Below are 13,344 nucleotides of genomic sequence, written 5' to 3'. Positions count from 1 at the left end.
TCCCTCCCCTCTCTTCTGTCCCCTCCACCGATGCCCTCCCCTGCCCCTCCTCCCAGCCTGTGTCCGCCCTTCCAAACCCTGCCCGAGACTACCATCCCGCTGCTTCCCCTTAAACTCGAGACACCTTTCTCCCTGCCTTCTCATGGCCCCTTCTATCTTCACTGTGAAGTCCACAGTTAAAGGACTTAACCACTTCATGGTAATCGTCCCTTACCACATGAGTAAGTGATGTAAAAGATTCAGCACAGTACCAAGGCCACGGAACATCGGTAAATGTTTTCCTGTGCGTATCTCTCTGCCTTCCTACAAGCCTGAGTGCCTTAGGAGCTTGTGTTTTCATCTGGGATCCACAGTGTCCACATGTGGACCTGGCCGTGGCAGGGGAGTAATCAATATTCATAACACGAGTGACCTGAATGGCCAGTCACACCCACCACACCGTTACAGACAAACACCCAGCTCACGGTGTATTAATAAGTTCACCATAGAGTCAGGGGAACGTAGCTGCCACACCACACCCAGATTAAGGCATCATCATTAACAAAGTGGCATCCCCTACAGTCAGGTGGGATATTTTACTTGCCCAAAATCCAGCTAAAGATGGAATACTACCAAGTTGTATTTGATGTGGGACACCTCAATAATTTATCTCGACCTCTGTAGCAATCTGTGTTGATCAGAGATAACAGAACCTACCAGACTCTCGTTACTCTAGTTACACACAGACCGTTTGCCCCTTGCTACACTCCTCTAGCACGTGACAATCTGAGGATCTGAAGAGGCTGTACTGAGGATCTGTACTGAGGATCTGAAGAGGCTGAGTCCTGCCAAGTGTCAACCTTCACACCCTAGCAGGGACTCAAGAGCCAAAGAGTTGGTTTGCCTTTATGGGCTATGCGACCCTGGGCAAATGACTTAACCTCAGTCTCCTCATCTGTAAAATGGAGATGAAAGGTCCTACTTCATGGGGTCATGGTAAGGATTCATCGTTTCTGGAACTCTGCCTGGCACATGAGTCCTTTATACGTAGCTAGCTAGCATCATCATCCTCATCGCCTTTGTCCTGGCTCTGGATTTCTGTTCCTCCAGAGTCACTGTCTTCCTAGCCACCATTTTCTTGGTCAGATGGTTCCAATTCTCCCAGCCCATCAGAATCACCTAAAGAACATTTTTTAAAAATCAAGGAACCAGAGACTCAATCCGCAGGTCCAAGGTGGGCAATTCTAACAGACAGGCAAGGTTGAGAACATGGGTGAGACTCTGCCACAGAGACCCTGAGACCAGACTGAAGTGAGGGAGACACAGCCCCTTGGTCACAGCAGCGTGACACTCCTCCGCACCCTCGGCACCGCGTGCCCAGCTCTGCATCCGAGACTGAGGACGCGTGCTAGCTCAGGATGCCCTCCCCCAGCCAGCTCCATGGTGGCTTGCTCCTTCCTTTGATTTACCTCCCCTTTCCTTCTGTCATAGCCTGGGGTAAGAACCAAACAGGATACTCCATCTGGTACCTGGAGCCCAGAGCCCGGCTCCCTGGGGGAGGGCTGTGGCCAGGAGCAAGCAGCTGGCCACCTCAATGTTATCTTTCGTCATTTCCTTCCTCACCCATCTCAGCCAGGGGACAACTTGTTCTGAATGAAATAATTTTCTGGAAAGTTAAAATTTAGAATGAAATTGCCCGAAAAGAAAGTGGACAAAACCATTCTTTGTTTCTGGTGGCCATCTTTCCAGCGTCCTCTGGCTTGTCCTGCTTTCGTAAACGGAGGACGTCGGACGCCACACCAAGGGCTCAGGACCCCGTGTCTACCAGACACGAGTGACTCTCAACCACTGACAGTTTTTTTAGCTGAGTCTTCTTTCGTTTCCTACCCTGCTATCGATTAGTTCTTTGTCACCATTTGCCCAGGTCAACAGGTAACCGAGCCTGTCAAGCCAGTCACTTCAGGATTACACTTGCTCTGTGAGTAGGTTCAGGGGAAAATCAGATTAAGCCTCACAAAGTACACAGGTTTTCAGTCAGAATTTTTCCCACCATACACTGCAGATGTGGGGCTATCCGCCACATGGTCCAATCTGTCACCAACTAGAAATTCTGCCATCTCTTAAATGCAGTGTGCTTTGGCAGACTTGCTGGTTTAGGCTTCATTAGACAATAAACTCCCCGTGATCACAGAGTACATTTTCCCTTTCAGCCCTGCCCCGCGTCACACGAATATTCAAATGGGAATTTCACCGGAATATGCTGCAATGCTCCTTACGCGCACACGCCATGGGACCCTGAGACTCTGACGGCACGATTTTCATTTTCAGTGAAACACTGGGTCAAGTGATACAGCATAGCCACACTTGATAACATGGTTTTATTTGTCCAAGTAATCTCTAGACCCAGCATGGGGCTTGAACTCCTAACCTCGTGCTCTCTTGATTGAGCCGGCCAGGTGGCCCAAAAACGTGGTTTTAAAAAGAGCATGCGCGTACGCGTACGCGTGCACACACACCACACACCACACACACACACACACACACACACACACACACACACAGGAGAAGCCTACCCTTCTTCCTTATTATTCTCAAAAATATCTAATAAAACTTGGTTTGCTTGTGCCTGGGCAAAGTACACAGTTCAGATTTTTTTTCCTCCACCAACGTCTTATTGTAAAGAGAAATAAAGTGGTTTATTGGGGGTAGTTAGATACTGGGCTCTCCTCTTTCCCTCTATTATAACAAGGTCTGCCTACACCCGGGCTTCTTATTTAAGGCAAGAGGTTTGGGTTGGCTTATTCTTCAACCCCTAAAAGGCGTGGGACCCTTAAAGTGATGGGAAGCTTGAGGACAGCTTGGGAACATTTGAATCAGCAAATTTCACAGGCCTGACTATTCTGTTCAAATTTCAGAAAATAACCCCAGTGAGAGAAATCCTTATGAGAACAGGAGGTAATGTATCATAAACTGGTGATAAGACAAAAGATATCTATAAGCAGTAGGAGTTAAAGCAACTCCTTAGAGAGACTGTCAACGCAATGGGAGAGAAAGAGAGATTAAAAAGAACAGAATGGGTGTTGCGCTAATCCAGAGAGGGGTTTATTCCAGTAAAAGGGAAGAAAGTCCAGAAGGGTGGGTGACCACAGGCCAAAAAGAGAGGGACTCAAGCAACCCTCCATCGATGATACCATCAGGAACAGAAAGACAAGGAAGAGTCAAGGCCAGCCACTCCCCACGGATGACTCATAGCCTGCCCCCTCCCCCTTCCCATCCCCAAGACTCTGTTTAGTGACAACAGTACAGAGGAGAGGGGTGGAAGCGGCAGCCTGATAAACCGACGACTCCTTCCCACAAGGATCACTTAGAGATCATCCAGGAGGATCACTTAGAGATCATCCAGCTCCGTTTTCCTCTAAAAACTTTCCGCGGGAATGTTCCCGTCAGCCGAGGAAGCTAACTGAAGAATCTGGAGGGATGGCCTACAGTCATACAAACCTCCAAGCGTGTTTCGTCCTCAAAGTTCATGTAAATGTTTTGTGTTATAACATGGCATATTCACGTTCATTTTTTTTTTAATTAAAATATATCTTGGATCTTTCGGCAGAACAGACGCTTGGGTGACATGGGCCCGATTTATCCTGCGGCTCTGCACATGTGTTCACACACCCCCAAAACGGCCCCACCATGCTGGTGGTTGAAGATGTTGGCCTCTACCCCAGCCTCCTCCCCGACCCGTTTGGGAAGTGAGGACAGAAAGGCCATGCACGGCTACCTCCTGGTGTTGGGGCCAGTACAGACCCAGACACAGCCCCTGATCTCAAGGAGGCCAAGGTCCCACAGAAAGTAAGCAGGTGGACAGGGTTGGGGACCCAACCCAGGCTTTGCCAGCCCACACTGGTCCTCCCTTCTGCCATGCTGCTTCTCATGGCCCCTGAGAAGGCCCCTGTCTCTGTGGCCCAGCAGAAAGTTTCTAGAAAGGGAGGCCTGGCCATCTCCAGATTCTGGCTAATGCAATGCTCCTGTGGCCTTTGATAATAGAAGGCCACCTTGATGGCCAGTCTGCAAGTCCTCTCCCCGCCCAGAGAGGCAGGCAGGGTCGAGTCACATGGTGTACCCATTCTTAGGAAACTGCAGCTCACTGCTTGCCCAACACCCAAAGGACACAACGAGATCCCAGCCTGGCAGAGCACATGTTCCAGAAAGGCACATCTTCTCTGGGGAGCCAAGCCAGAGCAAAGCTGTTAAGACCAGACTGTCTTAAAGACAAATCACAGTTCAGTCATTTGAGAGGACAGAAGGAGTGGGGTGGGAGGGATGAAGTCCCAATTTGGCTAAAATTGGACCCAATATAAATAATTAAAACAATCAGGCACATTTAAAATATCTCTGCGGTCCTCCCCCCCGTCTCCCCTACTTAAACTTGAACCCCACTCTCCCACCAGAAATGGAGGCCAAAGGAGGAATTCAGTGACACCACAATACTTTCATTGTATCACTGGGTCTTCAGCAGCTTCTTAAATTTCCACACGATGCTGGGGTTCAGGGTAGAATTTCTGCTCATTTATGTGAAGCTACGGAAGGTCCTTTAACCCTGAAAGAAGGTTCAGGGAAGTGGCGGGAAAGAATGCATCATGCGAGTATATGCACTGTTTTTTAAATTCCTGTCTTATCCTGTAGGCAGCCCTCCTGTCAGGTTGATGTTTATACCCATAGCACTTGGCCCACGGAAGGTTCGGTAAGAAATGCCCTAGAGGGCTCTGGAGTTGCATGTAAGTCTGGAACGGCAGACTCACGTGCGCCGTGACCACCCTCCCTCCCCAAGCCCATCTTTTGGGTCCTGAAAGGGCGACAAAGGAAGGGAGAGGGGCCCAGCGTTTCCAGGCACTGGGCCGGGGAGCCAGGGCCTTACCTGAAGCAGAGGCCGGTTCCACACACGCTGGGAAAGGGCCCTCTGGCCTAAGTGAGAAGGCGGGGGAGACTTGAAATGCCTTCACAGTTGGGAGGGGAGGGTGTTAAGAGGCAAATAAATAACCAGTGAGACTGGGGTGTGGAGCTCCCTGGTTGGCTCAGAAACCGGAATGAATCAGGAATCCCGGCAGACGACCAGAAGCCCAGAAGCTGGTTAAAGGAAGCACTCTCCAATTCTTTCTGGAGATATGTTAATCCAACCTGCCCAGGGGGTTGCCCTGCCCGCTGGGGAGTTGAGGCCCCCCAGGCTGAGAGGGGCTGGGACCACAGGAGCAGAAGGCCGTGGACTGGGCCAGATTGGAGTACTTCATGGTTACACGTCTGCCCCTCATTAATTTTCTTAGTTGTCAGTTTAAATGAACAAATTGCCCCTTTGGTGGGGGCCGTCCTTGTGAACCTGGTGAGTGCAAGTCAGTCCGGAGAGATGTGCTTGCTTGGACCCTGGAGCCCGCTGACCCGGTTTCTAAAGGTCAGATGTCCAGAGTTCCCCCAAGTTCTCAAGGGCAGGTATCTGCCCCACCAGGGAACGTCTGGCAATGTCTGAAATGCTTCTGGCTGTCACTCCTGGCGTGAGGGGTTGGGGGGTGGTTTCCACTGATAGACTCAGAGATATGGGCAAACACCCTGCAGGGCCCAGCATGGCCCCACAACAAAGCATTACTTGGCCCCAAATGTCAACAGCGCCCAGATCAAGAATGTGTCCTAAGGAATGTCAGCCTGGGAGGACCTGGCCGGGGTGGGGGTGGGGCTCAGATGAGGCAAATCTGACCCCTGGCTCCCTGTCCCACCTTTCCGGAGGCTCATCACCCGTTCCGTGCCAGGTACTCCGTTCCGTTCCGTGCTAGTAATGGTGCAGTTGGGATGCCCCCGCCACCAATAAGCACCCAGACCGTCCTTAGGATCGAACCAGAAAGAGCAAACTGCCGTTTAAGGTCACAGTGGCTGGAGTGACGCTTCATGACGAATGTCGTGAAAACAGAGGCCAGAGGCTGGGAGGCAGGCACAAAAGGTGGTGCACGTCTGGGGAAGGAAGCCGCTCACCACCTTAGGTCTGTGCAACCTGCCCTTCCTCAGAGAGCAGAAGAGAGAAAAAAGGGGCCCAGAGCTGGGCCCAGGAGGAAGGCGCAGATGGCGCTGATGGTGTGTGATGGCCGCAGCATCGTGGGAAGAAGCGCCTGGGATGCACAGGCTCTCGAAACTTTCATCAGCCCGGGTCAACCCTTGCCCACAGCGAGGTGACAGCTCACAAGGGGGCCGACGGAGATGGGGAAAAGACCAGATTTTGCTCCCAGTCCATTCATTTCGCCCGTGCTCAGTTCACAGCTTGCCCGAGAGAAGCACAGGCAGTGTCTTTCCAGATCAAACTCAGCCTTTACAGGCAAAGATAGATTTGTGGACAAGCAACAACAGAAAAGAAAGTCTGCCTCTCCACTCACGGCCGTCCGAGCCATTCAAGCCGCCAGTGCAGTTGTCCTCCGGAGCAAGTGCTCAGCAGGGCTCAGTCCGTGGCTAAAAATTCGTTTTGAGGGGCACCTGGGTGGCCCAATTGGTTAAGCATCTGACTCTTGGTTTTGGCTCAGGATCTCAGGATCATGAGATCAAGCCCCACACCTCGCTCAGTGCAATGTGGCCTTAAGACGCTCTCTCCCTCTCCCTCTGCCCCTCCCGCTCGTGCTCTCTCTCTGGCAAACAAACAGATGAATCTTAAAAGCAACTCGTTTTGAGAACAGTTCATATTTAATTTGATGCTATGTCCTGCGCGGTCATTCAGCTCTGAACCACAGGGTCCTAGCCCTTCCCCACCAGACCCCACCTTCCCTTCCCCACCAGACCCCCTCTCTGGCTAAACCGGAACAACCAAGCTCCCTGAAAAACCACAGCAGCTGGTCTTCCAGGCTCTGCTCCCAGCTGTTCCCCAGGTTCAAACCACTACTGAGACCTTTCAGTCTTTCTGCAGCTCCCAAACACTAGGTTGAAAGGGATACCGGGGAAGGTCTGCGTAGTAGAGATCCGATCGGGAGGTCAGGAATGAGGGCCGCACGTCGTGCTGGCCCTGGGCACAGACGGACGAATACAGCACCAACAGCATGGAGGGCGCAGTGGTACACCGCTGAGCAGTCTTGGTTCAAATCTCACCTCTGCTCCTTAGTGGGAAACAGGTGAATATCTCACTAATCCTTACTTTCTGCATCCATAAAATGAAAAGTGGTAATCGTTCTACCTGCTTGATTTGTTATGAGGCTAATGTGAATTGAGATGGGAGGTCTCTGGACTAGAGGAGCACACGGAAGTCCTCGTTAAAGAGGGCTGTTACCATTCTCAGAGGACCTACAAATTGGCTGTGTTCCCCTGAGCATCTCCGATGGCTTCTGCAGGTGACCTGCCATCCCCCCAGCCCGAGGACTGATCTTCTGCAGGAATTTCAGGGGTCAGCTTCAGACTCCCATGAAGCCCAAAATGTACCTCTTTTCCTAGCGGAGCCAACATAGAAATACCCATGGTATAGCGGCTCAGTATAACCCAAATTCGGAAGGGAGAGATGTGTGCCAGCCAGAGTTATCTGGAACGGCTTCCTGCTGGGGGGAGAAGCTGACCTCATCAGAGATCAAACTACCGAACAAGAAGGGAGACTTGCTAAAAGTTTTCTCTGAAGCTCCGACAAGCAGCGGGGGTGAACTTGGAGATATTGGCCATATGATTTCCATGCTGAAGGCAGAAATCAAGTGAGAGCAGAGCGTCACGACACCAGGAAATACGAAGAGGATAAATACTCCAACGAGGTTTTAACATTCTTTATTTTGGCTATTTCGATTTGAGGTGTTGAAACCTACTTGGCTTTGTCATAAGAAGACAAGGACTTGCAATGCACGATGGGAAATCTAGCTCTAAATGACAAGAGGCTGTCTAGCAAAACCATGGGCATGTAATTTTGAGGACAGTGGGAGTTTCTCTTTTAAAAATGTTGCTCCAGGGACGCCTGGGTGGCTCAGTGGGTTAGGCCGCTGCCTTCGGCTCAGGTCATGATCTCAGGGTCCTGGGATCGAGTCCCGCATCGGGCTCTCTGCTCAGCGGGGAGCCTGCTTCCTCCTCTCTCTCTCTGCCTGCCTCTCTGTCTACTTGTGATCTCTGTCAAATAAATAAATAAAATCTAAAAAAAAAAAATGCTGCTCCATCTTGAGGGAGCTACGGTCCCATGGAAGTCGATAAGTAAGTCGCTATGAGGGAACTTTGAGAGATTAAGGCTCAAGTTATGTTTCCAGAAAGACAACGGGTAAGTCTTCTGGACTCTCTTCCCTAAAGCTCCAAGGTGAGAAATCCCACCTCTTCCCGTCTCATTAATCGACAAACATGTCCTGACACCAGCCATAAACTCAACCAGTGCGAAAGATACAAGAAAGTCATAAAATGGACCATGGTCAAACAACTAACCACTCTTTCCTTCTCCGCCCAGCACAATCTATATATAAAATTGTTCAATGAAAGAAGCATGCAGGGCCATTAGCCAAAAAATGCCTCTCTCAAAAATAACTGTCCCCGGTTTGAGGGATGGTTTCCGCATTTGTCTCCCTGTTTGTTCCTCGGCTTCTTTAGGAAAGAACTGGTTTCCTATTTATTGCTATATCCGTCATTTATAGTGTCTGACACAGGATAGTCAATATCATTTGTTAAGTGAATGAACAAAGGGACGGATGATGTACGTGCGTGTATATATGAATGAATGAAGGGTGACTGGAAAGTAGGATTTAGGATCACAGGACAAAGTAGAACAAACCAGACTAGAATAACAAAGTGAAGACAAAATCGAAAACAGGTAGAAAATCTTTGGTGGGGCAAGAGTACATCTTGGAAAATAGAGGAGACAGGTTAGATAGATCGTTCCATGATAATGTTCACTAAAAATTGCTTTTACAATCTTTCTCCTTACTCCGTCATTAGAAGCATCTCCCTAAAAAACCCTTTAGACATTTGAAAACTGTAGCTATTTACTCTGTTTGCCAGTTTTGCTCGTAGTTGTGTCCATGGCCCTTGGCAGATACAAGAACACAGCAATACAATGATACAATGAATACCTTTAAAAGACTACAAGATACAATGAATGTTGTAAATAATGAGTTCCTGATGTGAGCTTGCTTTCCACAGCCTTAGCTGTGGCTGTCCCTCGTCCACACCAGGAAGCCAAATTTCATTGTCCTAACTAACACTTGCTTTCCAAACGGATCCTGTCTTGGACAAAGTCTATGGAATTCGAGTTGCCCAGGCTCTGGGTGGTGTTGGGTGATTATTAAGCCAGGCTTGATCACATAGGTTTCCCAAAACACATAAGCCTCAAAAACCATTTAGAGCTGTGACTGCAGTCTTCACATACCTGTTAGACCTCCTTTTGAGAATAGAGCAGATTGCACAAAATGTCATAAACTGGCCGCATGTTCATCTGAGCCGCCGTAATTCAAAGTGATGGCAACCGTAGGTATCATCAGGATGATGTTGTAGGGGCAGGTGGGGTTCCCTCTCCTGGATTTCTTACTTGTTTGGCCTTCCCCTCAAAGATGACTGGATCGGGTAGGATTCTACCACTGACTCACAACTTCTTTCTTCTTCTGGTTTAAACAAAATTCTGTCCCCGAATCTATATTCAGCAGCACCGAGTACACCGGCCCTATTTCCACACTAAAGACACATTTCTTCCCACTTCGGACAAGAGCGGAGAACCCTGCTCCGTCTCTCAGCCCCCACCCCCGTTAGCTGGGACAACTCTGCCTTCTCCCCTTTGACTTGTCCATTTCCTCCCCTCCCAACAGTTACGCCCTCGTCCCGGTCCTGTTCTTCTCAGACCCACCGCGTCTGCTCTCCCGTCTCCCTCCTACCGGGCCTCCTGCTCTCCAGCACCTGTCATCACCCCGGTTTGGTGGCTCTTCAACCTGGGGACCCAATCCAGAGCCTTGCAGACCGTGAGGTCCCAGCCCCACGGCAACTGACTCCACCTTCACAAGTCCCTTCTTTGGCGTCACATCTACTTAGCCTCCTTCCTGGGACCCTGAATTTGCCTTGCGTCTCTAGCTCCACTGACCTTCCCCACGTCAAGGCTGCCGGTTATGTTCTTAACCTCCGCTCAGGGTCCATTGACAGGGCAGCATTTATTTATTTATTTCTAGCCGCGCTTCCAAACGAGTCTTGCCCTTTGAACGCCATTCCATAAGGCTTTTTTGTTCTGAAATTGCAAGGTCTAGAAACTCCATCCCACACTTTGACCTCCACACTGGCTACCTGCTCTGCAGGGTCATGGGGTAAATCTACAACCTCGAGGACCCTTTTCAAGCCAGAAAAACAGTAAGTTAGTAAGACAGCTTTCCAAGCTCTTTGCAAACATCGAAAGCCTACTGTTCATGAAAGCCGACAATGCCATGTGTACTGGCAATGCATTTTCAAAGCGAGAGTCATATGCTTTTTAAGGACCCTTCTCTACACTTTATCTCCTTTAACTAGTTCTCTGGGCTTTAGCTCTGTTTGGTTCCCGGTAGTCTCCTGCCATGCTGGGCAGTCCCCTTCTTCAGATAAGCTTGGTATCTGTAATACTTGAGATCTCTTGCACTGTAGTAAGTTTGGTAAGTCCTAGATAATAGCATGTTTAGGTAAGGATCTCTGCCCAGAACCTCATTAAAACCACCCTTTCTTCCTGTTTCCATGCTGAGGGGTGACTCTGAGGTTTCTAAGTAATGCTTTTGGCTCCAGTAGCAGGAAGGCACTACGAGGGCTGAGCGACCTTCACAAATCTTTATTCAAAATTAGAGAGAATTTTAAGAATCGAGCTGAGATGACTATCGATCTGTCTCATAAAGGCTCATTTGTAACTCGGGAGCCCGAATCAGGGCAATGGTGTCCATTATTAAATATTTCCTCAGATACACTGAATAAAAGCCTCGGTTCGACTCCAACCTGTTAACAGGCCCATCTGGAGTGTGTCTTTCTAGCAGATGTGTCACTGATTCCAATCCTGTTTCACTTTGCTCCTTCCTGGGTAGATGGTACTCTTCTCTCTTGCTGATATTCTTCCTGAAAACCAATTCTTTCTCTCCCCACAGAGGAAAGTAAGATTGGGTACTTTTAACTTGGGACTTTGACTTGTCCCTATTGTCCCTGCCCACCTACACACACACACACACACACACACACACACACTCCTTCTCAGGATACTCTTTCCTAACTGCAGACCCCTGAGGAATAATCACAGCTGGGTTAATGGTTTCCTAATTTTGAAAAAGAGAAGGTCTACAGACCCTCCCCTTCCTGAGAGCCGGTCGCATAGGGGACCGTATCTGAGCACGGACGCACAAGCCACCGAGAATCCTGCTGTTGGTTACCTTTGGTTACTCACTCATACTTGTTGAACTTAGATTTTTGTGCCCAGTAAGTGCCTGCTAGAGCAAAGAACCCTCTTGAATATTTAGACCACGAGGCAAACCTGTGAGGCAGATAACCATGCGTCTATCAGTGCCGAGGGCCAGACACCCTCTGAAACTTTTTTCAAGGATCTCAGCTCTTAAGTGAGTGCTCCGCCCGGCTTAGTCTGGTTACAGCATTCAAATCGCATCTAGAGAACTGTCCTGGTTTTCTAAAACAGACCAGAATTGAGGACTCGCGCAAACACCGAATCATTCCTTCTCTAATTCCTAGAGAGGATGGAGAAATTCAGAGGCCAAAAATTAAGTAAATAAAGAGGTAATTACAAATGCCCGTTTCCTTGACAACACCCCTCCCCCAGCCCTCCTGCCATAGGGAAAAACCAAAATGAAAGTGACGAGGGGTCGCCGCACAGCCACGCTGGGTTTCAGCAAAGCCCGGGCGACCGGCAGCCGGAGAGCAGCAGGCTCCGACCGAAATACAAATAAATCAATTTCTATCGGGGCTGCCTTTTGTGTAGTATTATTTTTGTGGTTGCCATAGAAACGCCAGGGACGGAAGAACGTGTTGCATGACACAGGAGACCGATCTGGAACAGGAACCCTTCTCCCCGGCTTCTTCTATGGCAGAGAAAACGCTCTCCCCCAGGGGAGGGGGCCGCAGGGGTTGGGGCGGGGGGGACTCAGCCCGGAACAGCAGCTCGAAATCACAACAGGGAAAGGCACGCTGGCCCCGCGGAGCACAAAGAAAGGGCGCGAACCCCTCTGCCTCTCGGGCTCTGCGCCCTCCACGTCCCCAGGTCGCCTCACTTCTTTCACCTTCCACTCGGCCTCGCTCTGTACCTACCCCTTCCAGAGGTTTAGTGAGGTCCAGCCGAGCAGAGGAGAGCAGGGAGACAGAAAGAGACACAGACATCCGCCACGCCCAGAGGTGAAGTCGCCTGCAAACAGCACGAACAGCACATACCTCCTTTCTGGCGGCCCCTGGCACATGGGCTTAGAAATCAGAAACTGAAAGGGAGCAGGCTGGGGTGCAGAAATTGCCACTAGTTTATAGGAGCTGTAAGTCAGCCAACACTGGAAAGAAAAAGCGAGACTCCACCCATGGGGTGGACCCTTCAGGGGAAAAAAAAAAAAAAAAAAAAAGTGGTCCTCAGCTGACGTCTCTCCCCACCCCATGTCACTTCCTTTTAAAGCTACAATTTAGCAGTTGCGGGGAGGGAAGATACGAGCTGGTGTAACATGAGTCACTGCCTTCCCCTTCCAATTAGTGCGAGGAAGGGCTCCGGCTGGCTCCGCGTTTGAAATCTGTGGCTCGGGAACCTGCCCGAACCAGAAACAAAGCCCGCTAGGTGGCCCTTTCTCTTCCTGCCCGCGGCTCCCCAAATCCTGTTGCATCCCCCGGGCCCAAATGGCTTCTCCAGCCTCCGCGCGGACGGACTCAGGCCCCGGCTGCGCGGCGACCTGGAAATCGTCCTCAGCTGGCTCGGTTTTAATTCAGCAAGTCTGCGACCGCTTTGTTTTGGACGATGCCCGCACTCTGCAACCCCCCCTCACCTCTGGCCGCCGCGCTGTGCTGGGAAGGAGGTGGCTCTCCACCCAGGAGAGCCCCGGAGCACCTTCAAGGAAATAATGCTGAAGACTCCAGGGATCGGAGAGACGTTAAGAACCGGCAGAAAGAAGCTCTGAGGTCCATGTAGTCTCTCCCTGCAGAGCAGCCCCCCAGGATCGATCACCCCTCCACACAGGCTCAGGCTCGGGCGCGCGCACACACACACACACACACACAGGCACACTCAGGCACACTCGGGCGTGCACGTGCGCGTGGCATTTACATGTAGTGTGTTGGAGAGGGTCTGGGCAGACCTTGATGAGGAAACAGTGTCATCCCAACTTTAAAAGAGGGCGGGCTGTTCAGACTCCAGAAATGCCAGGTCTCTAACCTTCCCACAACATTATTTCAACCTCCAAATAGTGAAAAGGTATGCCCTTCAAA

The 13,344-nt window shown here is 50.3% G+C and overlaps 1 protein-coding gene across 3 annotated transcripts in view; it reads right to left on the bottom strand.

The window, feature by feature from the left end:
• AGPAT4 (1-acylglycerol-3-phosphate O-acyltransferase 4) overlaps nucleotides 1-12,453 on the bottom strand; it is a 118,160-nt gene extending 105,707 nt beyond the window's left edge. The window contains exon 1 of one of the 3 annotated variants that reach the window (XM_032338544.1): nucleotides 12,196-12,453. The gene's annotated coding sequence lies outside the window, so the exon portion shown is untranslated. Of the gene's footprint in view, nucleotides 1-4,891; nucleotides 4,979-12,195 lie in introns of those variants that run through there. The other 2 variants (XM_032338543.1, XM_032338545.1) reach the window with 2 other exon arrangements.
• Between the last annotated feature and the right edge of the window lie 891 nt (nucleotides 12,454-13,344).

Source organism: Mustela erminea, chromosome 4, assembly GCF_009829155.1.
Source record: "Mustela erminea isolate mMusErm1 chromosome 4, mMusErm1.Pri, whole genome shotgun sequence".
Lineage (NCBI taxonomy): Eukaryota > Metazoa > Chordata > Mammalia > Carnivora > Mustelidae > Mustela > Mustela erminea.
This window is presented reverse-complemented; position numbering and strand designations above follow the sequence as displayed.